The following is a 19,077-nucleotide window of genomic DNA, read 5'->3' as shown; positions in this document are numbered from 1 at the left end:
AAACAGTTGATCCTTATTACGAACACCTTCACGATTAATTCTGCGGTTGACGATTTCCCACAGGTTCTCGATAGGGTTGAGATCCGGATATTTAAGTGGCTAATCGATCACCGATAGGTGGTTGTCTTGAAACCACTGCTTGACTACTTTTGCAGTGTGTTTCGGATCATTGTCTTGCTGAAAAACTCATTTTATTGGCATATTCCATTCAGCATGAGGTAACATAACATCTTTCAGGATATTTTTATACATGAAACGGTCCATTATTCTATCGTTTCGATGTATTGGACCTTGACCGTTAGCAGAAAAACACCCCCAGACCATTACATTGCCTCCACCATGCTTCACGGTCTTATGGCAGTAACGTAAATCAAGGCGTTTTCCGGCCAGTTGATGTACACGGCAAATGCCATCGCTCCCAATGATGTTGAACTTCGATTCATCACTGAACAGGACAGTTCTCCATTTCTGCACATTCTAGTCAATATGAGATGTAGCAAACAGGAGTCTTTTTTTCTGGTTTTTTAGTGAAATCAGCGGTTTCTTTGCAGGGCGTCGAGAAAACAATCCGGCTTCAACAGCACGTCGTCTGATTGTTCGGTCTGATACAGGCAGCTCTAATTGCTTTTGTATCTTGACTGATGATATCCAGGGATCCTTCTTGACGGATCTGACGATCATAGAATCCTCTCTAGAAGTGGTGGAACGCGGTCTTCCACATTTGTTATCTGCTGCCAACTTCCCCGTAGAACGATATTTGGAACATAGTCTTGATACGGTCCATTTTTTCACGCGATATTTATAACAAATACTTTTTTGTGACATTCCACTTACGTAATCGCCAATAATTTTCTTTCTTAGTTCCAATCCAAGACTGTCGGGAGCCATTTTTGCACTTGAAGTCATAAAAATAATAAAAATAAATAATCACGCTTCTCAAGGCTTACCATGTTACATTTACCTTGTGATGATACAATAATGCTCTGTGGAACACAACGTCTTGGTTGGATGTGGACTGTATTGATGTAATGAAACACTTGTTGTATTTCACTTCTTGTATTGATGTTCTTCGATAAAACACTTTGATAAAACTCACTTCGATAAACTGTCTTGATAATACTGACTGATTGACTTCCATATACTGACTGAATTGCATGTCGATTTACATGTCTCTTATATAGTAAAATGAACCTGTGTGAACCTGTTTTGGAAGATTCTAGATGCTTCTTTTCGATGTTTCTGGAAGCTTCTGGATGCGTCTGGATGATTCTGAATGTTTCTGGATACTTCTGGATGCTACTGGATGCTTCCAGATGCTTCTTCTGGAAACTTCTGGAAGCTTCTGCATGCTTCAGGAAACTTCTGGATACTTCCTTTAATTATTAAAAAACTTCCGTGACGTTGACACAGACCAGACCGTGACGTTGACACAGACCAGAAAATAAAACAAACCAAAAAAGTTGCACTTGTTTTGTCCGCTGCAAAATGGCACTTGTCAACAAAATTCACCTGTCAGCTGATTATTAATGTCATGGCATGCTATGACTCCAGACTCCTGAACTGTTCGCTGTGGTAGTATAGTTCGTTTCGTTTTTAAGACATGTAAAAATAGGAACACTTTTTAGCATTGTTCGATGTTGGTTGCTTTGTCCAATACTATATATATATATATATATATATATATATATATATATATATATATATATATATATATATATATATATATATATATATATATATATATATCTGTATATATATATTAGGGTGTCCTAAAAATACAACTTTTTCACAGAACCAAAAGGTTCGAAACACATCCTGGTTGTACATTTTAAATTAAAGAAAAATGCAAAATTTTAGGTCTTTAAACCTTCAGGAAGTGTTAGGTGTAGATTTCTATTTTTCTTCGAAATGTCTAATATTTAAATAATAAAACAATCCGAAGAAAAAACTGTTTATTTTGGTTAAAAATATTTTTTGTTTGATTAAAGTAGAAAAAAAATTTACATTCAATCTAAAATACTTTTTGCTAAGGAGTTATTTAAATCACTCTTTTTCATTCTTCTGTCCACACTTTTTCTTTTCTCTTTAGCAACCATTGTGATGTTTTGTCTCTAATTTTCATTATGACTGTCTGCCAGGAAATCTTGCACTAGACAATACATCAGAAAGAATGAAGAGGAAGGAGGGAGAAGAGGAGGGGGGGGGGGGGGGGGGTGGGGGGCGGTGGGGTCATTTTTTTATGTTAGCTTGTTTTCTAATAGATGAAAAAATCATTTCATTTAAAAACACAATTTAAATAGTAAAAATCAGAAAGCCTTTCATTACCCATTAAAAAAAAAATTTTAGTATAAAAATTTAAGAATTTGAAGCAGTAAACCCCCAATGTTACTCAAAAACAGCATTAACTCCATATAAAAAGTTTAGAAAACTTAGTAATTTTGCTTCAACTACTTTAAGCATGAAAAATAAATTCATCGTAACTTTAAGCAGGCTCACATGAACTTTTCGGATGTGAAAAAAAAAACAGATTTTCAGTAGTAGTAGACAAAAAAGTTGAGGAAACCTGGTGGATTTTTATGACAAATGTAGGAAATTTGTTCCTATTAAACAAAAAATAAACATTTTATTTGATTGAAAATGAAAATCTACAAAAAATCTAAAAAGTCCTCAGTGCTACTACTATTGCCAGTTTTTATTTCTCGCTCAAAAGAAGAAATAAAAGTTTAATTTTAGTTTTATTAGAAAATTTTTAGTTTAAAAAAAATTTTAAAAATAAAAATGAAATTTTTTTTTTTAAATAAAAATAAAATTTTTAAAAATAAAAATAAAATTTTTAAAAATAAAAATAAAATTTTGATAAAAATAAAAATTTTTATCAAAATTTGTCATTTTAGCGGAAGAATTTCAAGTGACACGAGGGCTACAAACCAGGATTATAGTAGTATTAGTAGAAGTAAAAATTTTAAAACTTTTTAATAATAATATTTATTGTTTAAACTGTAATGTATGGTATTTAAAAAAGCTGCAAGATTGAAAAACTAAAAAACCTTTTTTTGCTTAGCAAAAAAACCTTTTTAGTTTGTTTCACGAGGAAAGGTTGGTATGTAGGCAATAAAAACATAAGTATATTGTCTACTGAAGATAAGTCTCATCAAAAATAATTTTAATAACAAACAATTTTATAAACGTTTTATGCCAGTTATAATTAATCAACACTTTTCATGTGGCTACTCTAATTAAGTGCAACTATATCACAAAGCAGAATTGCATAGCAATTTATTGGTTGAAGCACAATCAAATTCAGCTCCCTTTAATTGTTAATTATGTGAAAACTACTTAACAGATTTTTGTAATTATCTGACACAATGAAGCTAATTGAATTATTTATTTATTTCAATAATTTTTTGCATTTTTTATTGGACGCTTAGATAGAAATTGAACATCTTTGCGAGTACTTGATATCCTCTGCTAGATCTTGCTTTGAGTTACATTTTTTGAGACAGCTATCCATTTTTTCTTAAAATCTTCTTTATTTGTAGCTAATTTCTTGCTTTTTACTAAGATTCCTTTTATGATTGACCAATAACTTTCAATAACTTGCTGCTCAGGAAAATTTGGAGGATTTGCTTCCTTAGGTACAAATTCAATGTCATTTTGTTTAAACCATACTAGAGACTTCTTGGATCAGTGAATTGTAGCCAAATCAGGCCAAAATATTGTGGGCATTTCATGCTTTTTAATAAATGGCAAAAGGCGTTTCTTTAAGTATTCTTTTATATATAAATATGTGTTCAAAGTTTATGAGTAATGTACGGTGTACTTTTTAAACCACAGGAGCAGATTGCCTGACATATAAAGAGCTTGGGAGCAAATTTTTCAGTTTGAATATAATTGAACGCTTTGGCAACATATCAGCCTTTTGACTGATAAAAATATTGCTGTCCTGGCAATTGTGAAAAGTCCTTTTTGCAGTTGCAGAAAGATCTTACAAGAAAATTTAAATGCAGAAAAAGGCATTTGCAAAATTGTTTTTTTCTGCGTTTAAATTTTTTCGCAAGATCTTTCTGCGACTGACATGGATTTGCCTTTATGGAGTGAATGATTGATTTTGCTTTACATTTATTTTTAAATCATTCATTCTTTCCACTTCCAGCTTCTCTTTTAAAAGATGTCAACTAATGACAATGAAGGATTGTGAATTTTTTTTCAACTTAATATTTGTTTACTCATTTTAATCTAATAGCAATGATAAACAATACTTATTACCATTACAATCAAACAATAACACATCTTCCATGTGCAAAAAGATTAAAAAAATTTGTCAAGTAGTTTTTGAATAATTAACGATTAAAAAGTGCTGAATTTCATTGTGTTCAACCGATATAAAAAAATGTTTGAAAACTGTAATATTTTTTTCAAACAAAAAAAAAAAAGTATATAAATTATTTTTAAATAATATACAATTAAACAATGTACAATTAAATAGAATTAATTATAATAATTGTTACTAGAGTTAATATGCAAATGTAAAAAACAATATGTAATATGCAAGTGCAAAAAATCCATATATAAAATTTGTACTAATGTCTGTAAGTGTAAATGTCAATACTACTGACAGTAAGTAAGTTGAGTTAGCGGATTGTTTATGTAAAGAAAATATAAGAAAAGTTTTAATACTTTCCTAAAAATTTTTTTTTTGCTTATACTGTTGTTTTAAAACTTGTTATCATGTTATTGTATTTTAAAAGAATCAGCAAGAATAAGAGTATTTATATATTTTCTGATCCAAGTGGAGAATTTGTACTTTTGAAGATTATTACCATTTTGCTTAGAAAACATTGCGCCTACTCACCAAGTTACAAATGCTTGTGCTAAAGTCTTAAAATAAAACATTTTATAAAAGTAGAACAACTGCTGCAAAGAAAACTAACAGATAGAGTTAACTTATTTGTATTAACTTAAATTCCTGTGGCCAGTTTTACGAGTCCTCTTTTCATTACATTAATGTACATAAATTTCTTATATATATACCCTTTATTATATTAACATACATAAATAATAATATTATCTTTAGGTGTAGTTTTTTATTCTCAAAAAGTTGAATGACATAATTTATGATCTCTAATGATCAAGTGAAAAAACTTACCACTTTACAAAGATCTTTAGTGTCATGTTGCATAAAACTATTTGTTACCCAACCAAGAGACTTAGTGAGATTTTTAGTAGAAACAGGCTGGTCACTAATAAAAAACAAACTTTGTACATCCCTAAATGATAAAGTCAAGACAACGAAAAAAAGAAAAAATCTAACCTGTGTTGGAGATCATAAAAAACTGTTTGTAATGCAGATGAGACACTTTTATTTAAACCATCACTTTCAGTAGACATTTGGTAAACAGCCTTTTAAAAATATATATTAATAAATACAATAAAAGATAAAATAATACCTCGTTGCAGGGTAACAAAAACCCAAATTAACTATTACATTATATTTGTATATATATGTATTATATGCGGTAGTGGTGTAGTGGTAAAGCGCTTGCTTCATAAGTGAGAGATTCCGAGTTTGATCCTGACCACATCCCTGGTAGTACCGTGTTCAACTTGTTTCTCTGCGCAGTGGCCTTGTTTATTAAGGTTTGTGTTACGGAGTTATAGTGTTGAGAGAGGGTTATAACCACTATTAAGTAGCCTCCTCATCTGTAGTGGCCTTCTAGGCCTTGAGGAGGTAAATAACAAAAAGTTCAGATCATTAAACATAAAATTATTTTGAAAAAACTGAACTCTTTTTTGTTTTGTTAAAACAAAAAAACACAGCAAAAGATATTTAGAACCCCAAAAAAAAGCAAAATCCAAAAAAGATATTAAAACTCCTAAAACGATATTAAAAACACCATTTTAAGATTTAAGACCAAAACCATTAAAGGTTATATAAAGAAAACCTTTTAACAAACTTATCAAAAATTTAACAATAAACATAAATATACATTCATTAGAATATTAGGCACAAAATTATTATTATAATTATTGAAAAACAAATTTACAACCATAAAAAGAATGCTTTTTTATGTTAAAACATTTATTATTATTATTACTACTACCATTATTATTATTGTTATAATAAATATATTTTTACCTATATATATGTGTATGTATGTATGTATGTATGTATGTATGTATGTATGTATGTATGTATGTATGTATGTATGTATGTATGTATGTATGTATGTATGTATGTATGTATGTATATATATATATATATATATATATATATATATATATATATATATTAGGGTGTCCTAAAAATACAACTTTTTCACAGAACGAAAAGGTTCGAAACACATCCTGGTTGTACATCTTAAATTAAAGAAAAATGCAAAATTTTAGGTCTTTAAACCTTCAGGAAGTGTTAGGTGTAGATTTCTATTTTTCTTCAAAATGTCTAATATTTAAATAATAAAATAATCCGAAGAAAAAACTGTTTATTTTGGTTAAAAATGTTTTTTGTTTGATTAAAGTAGAAAAAAAATTTACATTTAATCTAAAATACTTTTTGCTAAGGAGTTATTTAAATCACTCTTTTTCATTCTTCTGTCCACACTTTTTCTTTTCTCTTTAGCAACCATTGTGATGTTTTGTCTCTAATTTTCATTATGACTGTCTGCCAGGAAATCTTGCACTAGACAAATATTCTTTTCAGAGCAGTCATTTAAATACTTGAAACAAAATCTTTAAAAAACTTGAAGTTGGGATAAAGATCTACAAATTTTCCATCAGAAATCCAAAACAATTTATCTTGTATTAGGATCAAGTATGAAAAAAATATTCTCTTTAAATTAAAGTTTTTTTATTGTTTAGACTTAAAAAAACTGGAAAGATAATATATTGCGACAAAATAGTCACAAATTATTAATTTTTTTATGAAAAAAGCAAAATGTTTTTTTAAAAATTATACTAAAATTTCAGACAAATTTCAGTTGAATTATATGATTTTGTACTTTTTGGCATGCAAATCATCATGATTTGCATGTCAAAAAGTACAAAACATGCAAACAAAAATATGCCATTTTTTTTGGATTTCACTTTTATTGTTATTCTTGTGATATTTTGTGAAATTTTTTGAAGTTTTATTTTTGCTTTTTTTTTTTTACTTTCATTTTCATTTCATTTTGATTTTCATTTTCATTTTGAGTGAGTGTAAAAGTGTAAAAAAGTTTTTACACTTTTACACTCACTCAAATTTTACACTAAGAAACAGGAAAGCTTTCTGCAAATATTTAAAATTTTTTTGTTGAAAATGCACCGCAATAAAGAAAGCAATTTGTTTCCCGCAAGATTACATAACTCATAATACTTTTATTATCGTTGTTAGTAAAAACAATTTCTCTATACCTGGTATGAAACAGCAATAGCTGTTTGAGTTTGGGACTGAACACATCCGGTTGTATTGCTTCTGAAGGTAAAAATCAGTTTTATGACACCACCTGAAAAATAAATTTTTTTAGCTCATGCAAGCAGTTTGTGTGGTGTGGAAACATGTTTTATAATTGGTGCTTATAGACAGCTTCTCTTTTTATACTTATTTCATAGAAAATGACAAAGTGAGAAAATAATAAACAGCTGTTTGTCACGATGAAGAAAAGTGAAAACCAGTGAATAGCTATTTTTCATGATTGTTTGTCAGAAATTATAAAATTGCAGTCATATTTGAACCAAACTTTTTCATCTTTATAATAAACAGCAAACAGAACTAAGGTTGCTTGATCGATTTGCCAGTAAAATAAGTACAGAATCTTGCATAAAAAACTACAATTTGTTTTTTAAATTCTACAATATTTAAATTCTTATAAATTTTACAATAATATAAAATTTATAAGAATAAGACAAGTGCATTGGTCTAATATTTGTTATGTTTTTGATAAGAATGGTGATTCTTTAATAATTTGGTGAAAACAAAGATCATACAAAGTTTAATTTAATTCAATAGGTGTTTGTTTGTGTGACAACTGTAGTTTGGCACTTGACACTCATCATTTTTATGTAATCTGGTCATCTAAATCAAAATCATTCTTCTTTAGTTTAGTAGTACAATTTAGTAGTACTGAGTAATTTAGTAGTAAGAAAACAAGAAAATAGCAAAAGGAGTTTGTAGGACAGTAGTTAATAGCAAAACAGTATATCTTGTATATTAGGAGTATTTTTTTTTTTTTTTTTTTTTTTAAGATTATTCACCTCCCCAAGGCCCAAGGGGGGCCACTACAGTCGAGGAGGCTACTCATTTTTTTGTGTTTTTTTTAATTTTTTTTAGTTGTTATTCGTGGTGCAACCCTCTCTCAACTCTTTAACTCCGAAACACGAACCTTGCCGAGCAAGGCCGCTGCGCAGAGAAACTAAGTTGAGCGCGGTACTTCCAGGGACGTGGTGGGAGTCGAACTCCGAACCTCTCGCTTACAAAGCGAGCGCTCTTACCACTACCGCATAGTATACTAAGTATACTAAGATCGTGTATATTAAAATTGAGTATGAAAAAAATATACTAGTTGTTTTTCCCAACTTGTGCAAATGAGTGTTCTTGTTAATGATTATATCATCTCTAATCTCTGGTTTCTTTATTTCAAAATAAGAAATATTCTTGGGATAGGGATAGCTAATGAGTTTTTGTATCATTATGAATTTCTCTTCATTAGTTACCCCTGGATCTGCTAGTGATACAATAACAACATTTTCAGCCAAGTACCATGTATGCCTAAGAAGAGAATTTTTCAGGCTTATGTCTAGTATTTCATCTTCTTCCTCTATGCTTTTGGCAACTTTAATAGCTTTGAGATCATTAGATAATGCCAAGCTTATGATAGATGACTTTAGAAACCAAGGAATATAAAATATTGCTACAAAAGGGAGAATTTTGTTGACATCATCTCCTCCACTGACAAATTTCAGTTTCTTATGAGTTAGTTGAAGCATCATAAAATATATATCCCACTTGCCATAAATCTAGCTTCATGACTATAAGGGGGTTGATGAAGGTAGAAATTGGTACTTTGTTACCCAAATAGAAAGAACCTAGTTTTCATATTGTAAAAGGTTTTCCTAAATATTTTTTAGCTTCTTTAGCAATTTGATGCATGTAAGAATTGTTTTTAAAAATGTTGAAATTAAATCTATCTAATATGTTAATATCTTCATTACATACCCGAAAATTTTCAGGCCAATTTTTTTTTAAATTTGAAAACAGTTGTTTTTTTGGTGCCTTAATCTTTCCTGTCAGCGCTTGCACTAAATGACTGATGTGTCTCTCTTATATGTGTCGATGACATAAAAGCCACATAATGTGCTTCCCAACAACATACCTACTTATAAGTTCAATTCCTCCATTATGTGCAACAGTGTTTGAAGCAGTTGTGTCAGTACAAACAGCAAAAATGTTATTTTCAACTTCGAAATCTTCTAGTACCTATTTTATTTGTTTTGCTTGGTCTTTGCTTTTAGATGAGTTTACCTGGAACACTCCTAGCAGAATATCACTATTATTATCATCCTCAGGAACTGTCACACTTATTGCAATCCTATCCATTTTAACAGTAATGTTATTTTTAAGATCCACAATTTTTAAGATACACAATTTACCATCGAAGTGAAGCAAAAGTTTACCAATTAAAATATTTTTATAACTATTTCTAATTTCCATTTGTTTTTGATGGTAAGAAATCTTTTTCTGTGGGTTCCTGATTTTGACAATAAAATATCTTCCAAATTATGTCCTGCATGCTTTAGAATTGAGGAAAGAATTGTATGACCTGTATGACCCCTTACACCAAGATGAAATCTTGTAGCTACTTCGTTTGTTACTTTTATTAATCCGATCCGTGATATTGACAGGTGCAGCTCATCAGATTCTTTTTTTTTGTTTGTTTATGGCACAGAGGAATTTTGATCTTTTTTACTAAATACATCGAAAAATGAATCATTAGATGAATTTGACTCAAAATTTATTGATTCTGTATCAGAATCAGAGACAATATGATTTTCAAATAAATTTTTATCCTCTATGAATATTTCAAGTTTTTTGTCTAACACATTCCTACGTTCAATTCTCTTTTGGTAAATCATGTCAATATTCTCAGTTATATACATTTTTCTAGTTGAGTTTTGTTTGGTTAAGAATTCAATGTCCTCTTTAGTAGCATAAGTTGATTTGTTGCAATCAGCTTTGATTTTCATTACAATATTTTTGCAGTTTATGTTAAAAAGTTCATTTGAAGTTTTTTTATAGTCGGTTTCAAGAATCAAAAGATTTTCTTTTGGAGAGAAGTTCAATCTAATATGAAGAAAAAAAAGACACAATTTACACATTTAAAACTTTAAAAGAGGTTGACAGTTAAAATAAAATAAAAAATCTATTTAATGTAAATACATTAAAAAAACCTTTTTAAGATCTATTTGCTTTCTCCGTTTTTTGTTGAGCTTTATAATCTTATCTCTAATGGTCCAACTTTTCATCAAGAAGTCTTTTTGAAAACCCGCTCTGCACCAGATATTTACTACTACTTCTTTGGCAAGACAATCTTTAACACCTGTCTCACATTTTGCACCAAGGAGTTGACATTTAAGCTGATACCCTCCTTTCTCCATGGAGCAACTAATATTTGATTTTGTTGACTTATACCTTAATTGCTTTGAGGAAATAATTTGGCAATATCTTCTTAAAATATCTCCATTTGTAGGAAACTGGTATCTGGGAAGCTCTCAAATGGGTCTGTTCAAAAGATACAATGGTCTCCTTGTGTTTTCTACCACATAGATAATTTTTTTTTCAATATCTTCAAATTTTCTTTTTTTACAGCTTGTTCTTCTGCATTGTTTATTGTTTATTTCCACATTACTATTTATTTATATATCTAAAAAACATAAACTTTATTGTTATATTGATTTATAACCTATAATCTATATTATTATCTATTGATATATAATCTCTGTAAGAGCATTAAAAAAACAATACTTGCTTATTTATAAATTCAAAATAAATAAATGAGAAAGAAGTGGAAATGTATCATTTAAGTGGAAATCATATAAAAAAATCAAAAATTTTTCAGTTTTTACACCTAACACTTATATTGCTTATTTTTATGCATATAACCAGAAAATATTTAAAACCCAAAATTTTTTTTTTGGGACACCCTAATATAGATTATAACAACTATCTGATTATAACAGATTCTATTCAAAGGGTAAACAGATTTTATCTGTTGACCAGCTTCGCATCCCTTCTTCATCTATTAGACTAGCGCAGATGTAATTATAGCACATTGTATCCAGTTTAGGATGTTGAATGCAAGATCGTCTTGACTCAATCCATGGGTTTTGCTGGTGTCTCTGTTTATATGACTAGGCAACTCATTCTATTATCTTCGAATAAGGGTACAGCTCTAAAACTCAGTTATATGGTTCTAAGGCTGGCTGGTAGTACCCAAACTCTGTGGTAGTGCTCAGAGAGGCTGATTCTACCAACAGCTATAAAATACCAGAGAACTATTGGTGGCATGTTGTGCATGGATGGTGTCTCTGTTCTTACTTTTGGTGTGCATTGTCAAGGCCACATTTGGAACCCTTTGTTACAGCTTAGGGGTTATTAATAGTAATGAGGCAATTGCTTGGACTATTGAATAGTGTAATAAGTTCTATCTATGCTTTGAAACAAGTGCTTTAACAAATTTAAAAAAGACTAAAGGACTAAAAACTACAAAACACAAGAAACCATCATCATCACCAAGTTCTCTAAACCTATCATTCACTAATATTCGTGGTCTTCAAAGTAACTTTTTTCTGTTGAGTCTTATCTCTTGCGAAGCTCAATAGACCTACTTGCTCCTACATTTGTACATCCTTAAAAACCCATTTGTAAGAAAACTAGGATTAAATCCACTGACTATTCTTTTATGTGCTTTTGTTTAGCACTGCTTCACTCTACTGTCTTTCTCTTTGTTCTAAATTGCTCTCCTTTATCTCAAGATTGCACTCTTTTTGATGTTATTTCTGATCAAATTGACCAAGTCCTCTCTCTTTATCCATCAGCCAATATTTTTGTTGTTGGAGACTTAAATGTTCATCACACCAATGAATTGGCTCTAGTGAGAGTGACTCTGCAGGCAATAAGGCCCTTAACTTTTGCCTTTCTTAATCTCTAACTCAAATAGTCAACTTTCCAATTCACTTTCCAGACAACCCATATCAATTACATTCTTTACTGATTTAAGTCTTGTTTCTGATCATAGTTAGTGCTCAGTTTCTCCACATTCACCTTTAGGTGCTTCTGATCACAGTTTGATCTCTCTAAAACTATTAGCTCATTCTTATTTATCATCAGAATACCCCTATCATCATCCCTTTTATTAACTACCTAATTAACTAATTTTTAACTACCTTAAAGCTGACTGGAACTCTTTGCGAGATTTTCTTCATGATGACCCTTGGGTAGAAATCTCTTGTCTTTCTGTGGATAAACGTGCTTCTTACATAAATTCTTGAATTCAGGCTGGATTGGAACCTTTTACTCCCTCAATGATTCCAAGTCAAGCCACAATCTTCTTTATTTTTTTCCTCACATTGTGCTGCTGCAATTTCCAATCCAAACCATTACTTCCATATCTATCAGTAAAACAATTCTCCAAAAAACAGAGGTCTGTTTACTATTGCTAGAAACCATTGTAAAAAGATTTTGTCTAATGCCAAAGCCCGCTATTCTCAGGTCATAAAATCACATATTTCATCTCAAAAATTAGACTCTCGTGATTTCTGGAGAATCTTAAACAGTATCAATTATAAGAGCAAATCTGTTATTCCACCTCTTTTATGGTATGGTTCAGACTTTGTCACCTCACCTAAAGATAAAGCTGAATTGTGTGCTAAGAACTTTTCATCAATAATATCTCTTGATTTCACTAGTTGCGTTCAACCTGATTTAGCCGCCAAATAGGTTGATCAATCGCTTGACATTCGGATTACTCCAGCTTCTGTATCTAAAGTGATTTTCTGCTAAGACTATTTTATAGCTTGTGGTCCGGACAACATACCTGTTATAGTCATGCAGGAGTGTTTTCCAAAGCTATTATCTATACTTTCAAAACTATTTACTAAGTGCTTATTGGAGTCTTGTTTTCCGGCATGCTGGAAAGCAGCATCTGTTATCCTTACTTTCAAAAACTCTGGAAAGCGTTGTGACTCGCCTAACTATCATCCCATTAGCCCATTAGTCTTCTTTTTATAATAAGCAAGGTTTTAAAATCTTTAATTAACAAGCACTTAATCTCTTATCTTGAATCTAATAACTTACTTTCCGATCCTCAATATGAATTTCGATCTTCTTGTTCTGCAGCTGATTTGCTACCAGTAATAACTGATAGGTTTTATTGTGCATTAGATAGAGGTGGAAAAGTTAAGGCTGTCGCTCTTGACATTTCTAAAACTTTTGATAAAGCTTGGCATGCTTGTCTTCTCCATAAGCTTTCTTATTACGACTTATCAGGTAACATCTTTATAAGATTATTGAATCCTTCCTTTCCAATCATAGTATAAACCTTGTCCTCGATGGACAGCACTCTTCTTTGTATCCTGTAACTTCAGGGGTTCCTCAAGGCTCTACCCTTGACTCTATACTCATTTTAATTTACATTAACAATCTTTCAGATTTTCTCACATCTAAGGTGGCATTGTTTAATGATGATACCACCATTTATTCTTGTCTTGATAAGAAGCCAACATTCTCTGATTGCTTGGAGGGGGCATTTGAGCTTGAAAAAGATCTCACTTCTGCTACAGCATGGGGCTCACAGTGTCTGATAAATTTTAATTCAGATAAAACCTAATTTTTTCAGCCAATCATTATCCCAATAATTTAGATCTTGCTATATTTATGAACTATATTTATAAATGGTAATGTACACAATGCTCTTCATCTGCTAAGATTAATTCTTAATTTCTTTTCTTCTTGGATCTTTCTTGGAAACCATATATCAAATTAATTGCAAAATAAGCATCTGCTAAGGTTGCATCTCTTTATTGTGCTCAACTCTTTCTTGCTTAGCATTCTATTCTTTATCTCTATAAATCTCAAATCCGTCCTTGTATGAAATATTATTGCCATATCTGGAGCAGATCTTCGAATGACGCCCTTTCTCTTTTAGACAAGGTGCAAAAACGCATTATAAACATAGTTGGACCTGCTTTTGTAGCCAACCTCCAACCATTATCATATTGTCATAATGTTGCTTCTCTTTCTCATTTCTACAAATACTATAATGGGCACTGCTCTAAAGAGCTAGCATCTCTTGTGTTATCTACTAAAATTCATACTTGTGTTACTCGTCATTTAATCAAGTCTTTTCTTTTTTCTGTGACTGTTCCTAAGTGTTCTAAAAACTCTTATTTGTCTAGTTTTTTTTCCTCAAACATTAGTTCTTTGGAATTCACTTCATTATGCTTTCCTGATTCATTTAATTTGCAATCTTTTAAGTTGCCTGTCAATTGCTATCTTGTTCTATAAACTTTCTCTTTTCTTTTCCAGCAACTTCCCACTCTTATAGCAGTTGTAGCCTTGTTGGAAGCAAAGATATTGAAAAAAAAGTGATTCTTCAGGCGCACAATTTGATCATATACCTACCCCTTATTTAGATAACACCACACCTGTTTGTGATCTGCTACTTCAAGGTTATTTAATTTTTGAAATGGAATTTTTAAAAATATTAGTTGTTTAAATCAATATCAAGTGTAGTTTTTTGACTAATAATTATTCAACAGACCAAATATTTATTAAAGAGACCACAATTATTTAACAGACAGCAGGAAAAAAAATTTTAATAACAATAAATATTTATCATCTGAAAGTAAATGTAACTTTTTACTAAATTTTTTCTTAACTATTAAAACCTGCAGATTTTAAAATGAACCTAAACTTATAAAGTCTTTGATGTCATTTAAAAACTTTAGCATATAAATTTGCCAAATGTTCATATGGTCACAAAATAAAATTTTTATAAACATTCAAAATGAACAAAGATGTACAACAAATTTATCACCAAACAAAAACTTACAAAATAAAATGCGCTAAGCGGTAGTGGTGTAGTGGTAGAGCACTCACTTTATAAGCAAGAAGTACTGAGTTTGATTTTTACCATGTCCCTGGTAGTACCGCGCTCAACTTGTTTCTCTGCGCAGCGGCCTTATTCGTCAAACAAATAGTATGCATGCAATAATGTAAAGCCTAAGAATGAAAAAAAAAACCATTCATTCTAATAATGTGTAAGTACGATTTTGGTAGTGGTTAAGTAATAAACACCTCCTTTGAGTTGTATCAACTGGCATTTTGATGAGGATCAGCACTAAAAACTAGTATAATAATAACTGCGTAAATGTCATTGCCACTTATGTTTTATTTATAAACTTTGGCATATATATATATAATTCTGACATATATAAAATTCGCCGAATGGTCACACACGAGCAGTGAACGCCTGAGGGAAGAAATGAAGTACATTAGAATAGAGGAGAATTATTTTTCAAACAAAGCATATTTTGACAGTTGTCAAGACAAAAATAAAGATTAATAGAGGAATATTTAAAATATAAATAAGACAGACAATGCACCTAAACAGTACTAACAATAACAATTGAAAAAAAAAAAAAATTGTTATATAAATACTAATATGAACTAAGATAAACAAAAAATATATCACTAAACAAAAAATAAATAAAGTAAAAAATACATTAAAAAATAAAAAGAATGCATACAACAATGAAAGGCCTCAAAATGGAAAAAAAACATTAATGCCAATGTGTAAGCATAATTTGTGTAGTGATTAAGTAATAAACATCTTCTCAGAGTCACGTCTATTATTACTGGCGTTTCGATGAGGATCAGCACTTATAACTAGTTTATCCCGTCAGACAAACGTCATAGCTACTTATGCTTTAACCCGCGACTTACGCCTATTCCATACTGCAGTAAAAAAGGATTCACTACAAATAGCCAAAACCCAACCAAACCCAAATTTGTAAATGCTAAAAGAAAATGCTAATAAATTTTCTCTAAGACCATTCAAACCACAAGGTATTTCCAGCACAAATAAACCAAAAACAATCAAATGGCAATATACCCTATTAAAAACCCTTTTAAAATAAAATAAAACATAATAGAGTATTCAAAAAACTCTAACGTTGTCATAGATACTTCATTCAAATTTTGTTAACCAATCTAAAGTGTAAGAAAATGAAACAACTCGCGCAACTAAAATCATAACTAAAAATCAAGTATATTTGAAAGTAGAAAAAAACATATATATATCGCCAGCAAAAATGTAAAGATTTAAACATGTAGTGAAGGATATAAGATATTCTCTGAATAATAATAAAAGACGAAAATTGTGTCTGTGAAAATTAAAATAAAGCCGAGTAAGGAACGTACAATAATATAGCACAAAAGCTCCTTGATAACAGCAACAACATGTAAATCAGCAGATAAATCATACACCAAAGAATATTGTAATAAGATCAACTAAATACTAAAATAAGACCAGATAAATTTAAGCCAAATGATTGGTTAAAAAATTATTTTGGGTGATAAATAAATAATCGCGGGGTAAAGAATAAGTGGCAATGACGTTAGTCTGACGGGATAAACTAGTTATAAGTCCTGATCGAAACGCCAGTAATAATAGACACGACTCTGAGGAGATGTTTATTACTTAGTCGCTGCACAGATTATGTTTACACATTGGCATTAATGTTTTTTTTCCATTCTGAGGCCTTTCATTGTTGTTTGCATACTTTTTATTTTTTAATGTATTTTTTGTTTTATTTATTTTTTGTTTGGTGATATATTTTTTGTTTATCTTAGTTCATGTTAGTGTTTATATAACAATTTGTTTTTTATTATTGTTGTTTGTACTGTTGTATGTACTGTTTAGGTGCATTGTCTGTCTTATTTTAAATATTCCTCTATTAATCTTTATTTTTGTCTTGACAACTATTAAAATATGCTTTGTTTGAAAAATAATTCTCCTTTATTCTAATGTACTTCATTTCTTCCCTCAGACGTTCACTGCTCGTGTGTGACCATTGGGCGAGTTTTATATATGTCAGAATTATATATATGTTAAAGTTTATAAATAAATAATATCAATTATAACTGGCATTTTGATGAGGATCAGCACTAAAAACTAGTATAATAATAACTGCATAAATGTCATTGCCACTTATGTTTTACCCCGCAACTTACACATATTTTATCCTGCAGTAAGAAGGAGTCACTACAAATAGTCAAAACCCAACCCTACCAAAATTTGTATAGCACTAATACTTTTTAGATGAAATTATATAGTAAGTGTATAACTATATATAATTTAATGTATATATTTACATAAACAAAAAAAAATAATTAAATCAATAAACTTACCATACTCTGATTGAAAACATGCAAACACACACACACACACACAAAATATTTTTAAAGAAACAAATAACTTACCATGCTATTGGTATGAAACATTCAAACACAATAAATATCAACACAAACACTAAAATTAAACTAAACCACTCAAATGAGAATGCAAACAAAAATACTAATAAAATTCTCCTGCAAATAATATAAAACTTAAGTAGGTACTTTTTACATTTATGTAAAAAGTACCTGCTTAATTTTATACCTACTAGTTTTTAGAGTTGGTTAATGAACCAACTCTAGGTAAGAGGAAAACAACATGCCTAATTAAAAAATCAACTAAATAATCAACAATACACTATAGAGTCTTCCATTAACCTTAACACTCTCATAGGTACCAATTTTGAATTATGCTAACCAATCAAAATTGTAAGAAAATGAACACCTCGTGCAACCTAAAGTGATCTTGAAAATAAATAATATCAGTATAAAAAAAAACATTGATAACATAGACCATAACAAATATTAGCCTCAAAAATAATAAACATTTAGTAAGGGTCAGAAGTAAACTCTTTTAATGAGCAAGAAATTAAAAAGCGTAGAATTTAAAGTATAACTGAAAAATTTTTTTTATAAAACTAATAATATGAAAACTAGCGAATAAATATTATAATTAAAAAAAAAGTAAATAAATGTTGAAAGAAGATCAGATAATTTTTAAGCAAATTGGGTAGTTCATAAGAAATTGTGTAAAATCACAAAAGCATGATACAAAAATAATGTAAAAAGCAGGAAAAACGTTTTCTTTAAATTAGGCTTTCTCTATGGTCTGAATTAATATAGTTGCTTTAATTTTTTTATTAGGTTGTAATTTTTCGATATAATTTTATCTTAAAGCTTGGCTATTAAGCTAAGCAGCTTTTTTGACAAGGGGGGTGAAATGAGTTGCAACTTAATAGTGTTGTATCAGTTGACATTTTGTGTATTGTTGTTTCTAACTGTCAATCTAGCTTTTAAATAATTGTCCATAATTAAAAATTTTTAATTGGTCCATGGAATTAATATAATTGGTAGTATTAATCTACTCTACTCTGCTCTACCACTACACCATGACTGCATTACATTTGCAATGTGCTGTTAGACTTTGTCTGAGAGTAAGAGGGTTGATATTCATCAATGTAGGAATACCATCATTATTGCAGTATTTTTTTGCAGTAAATAAATGAGTTTTGTTGTCTAACAAAAATTGCAGATTTTAAGTCCCGAATTTAAATCACAGCAAGCCTTAAGCTGTAACAGAAAAGTCATCAGATGAAAAATCAGCTGTTTGTTCTAAGCAAACAAAAAGTGAAGATTTTTTATCAAGACTATATTTTTTATCAAGAGTATAAAGTTGAGTCGTCAACAAATAGAGCCACTCTATATGTTAAATTTTCATGAAGATTGTTGATATTGTAGATAAGAAACATTACAGGAGCGAAGATTTAAAGGTACCACAAGATACCTTGTGGTACCCTTAAAGTTACTTGAAAAAAAGAAGGTGTAGGCCTTCAAGAATAACTATAATACTGCAGTTAGTAAGAAATAATTTAATAATCTAAAACTAAATTTAATAATCTAAAATTTAATAATCTAAAACTAAATTT

General features: G+C 30.0%; 1 protein-coding gene across 2 annotated transcripts in view; it reads right to left on the bottom strand.

The window, feature by feature from the left end:
* The window catches only part of LOC136082905 (ubiquitin carboxyl-terminal hydrolase 7-like), a 157,998-nt gene that overhangs the window by 94,598 nt on the left and 44,323 nt on the right, over window positions 1–19,077 (bottom strand). The window lies entirely within an intron of this gene.

The sequence above is a fragment of the Hydra vulgaris genome, chromosome 08 (assembly GCF_038396675.1).
Source record: "Hydra vulgaris chromosome 08, alternate assembly HydraT2T_AEP".
Taxonomy (NCBI): Eukaryota; Metazoa; Cnidaria; class Hydrozoa; order Anthoathecata; family Hydridae; genus Hydra; species Hydra vulgaris.
Note: the sequence above shows the minus strand (reverse complement) of the source record. Positions and strands in the feature narration are given on the sequence as shown.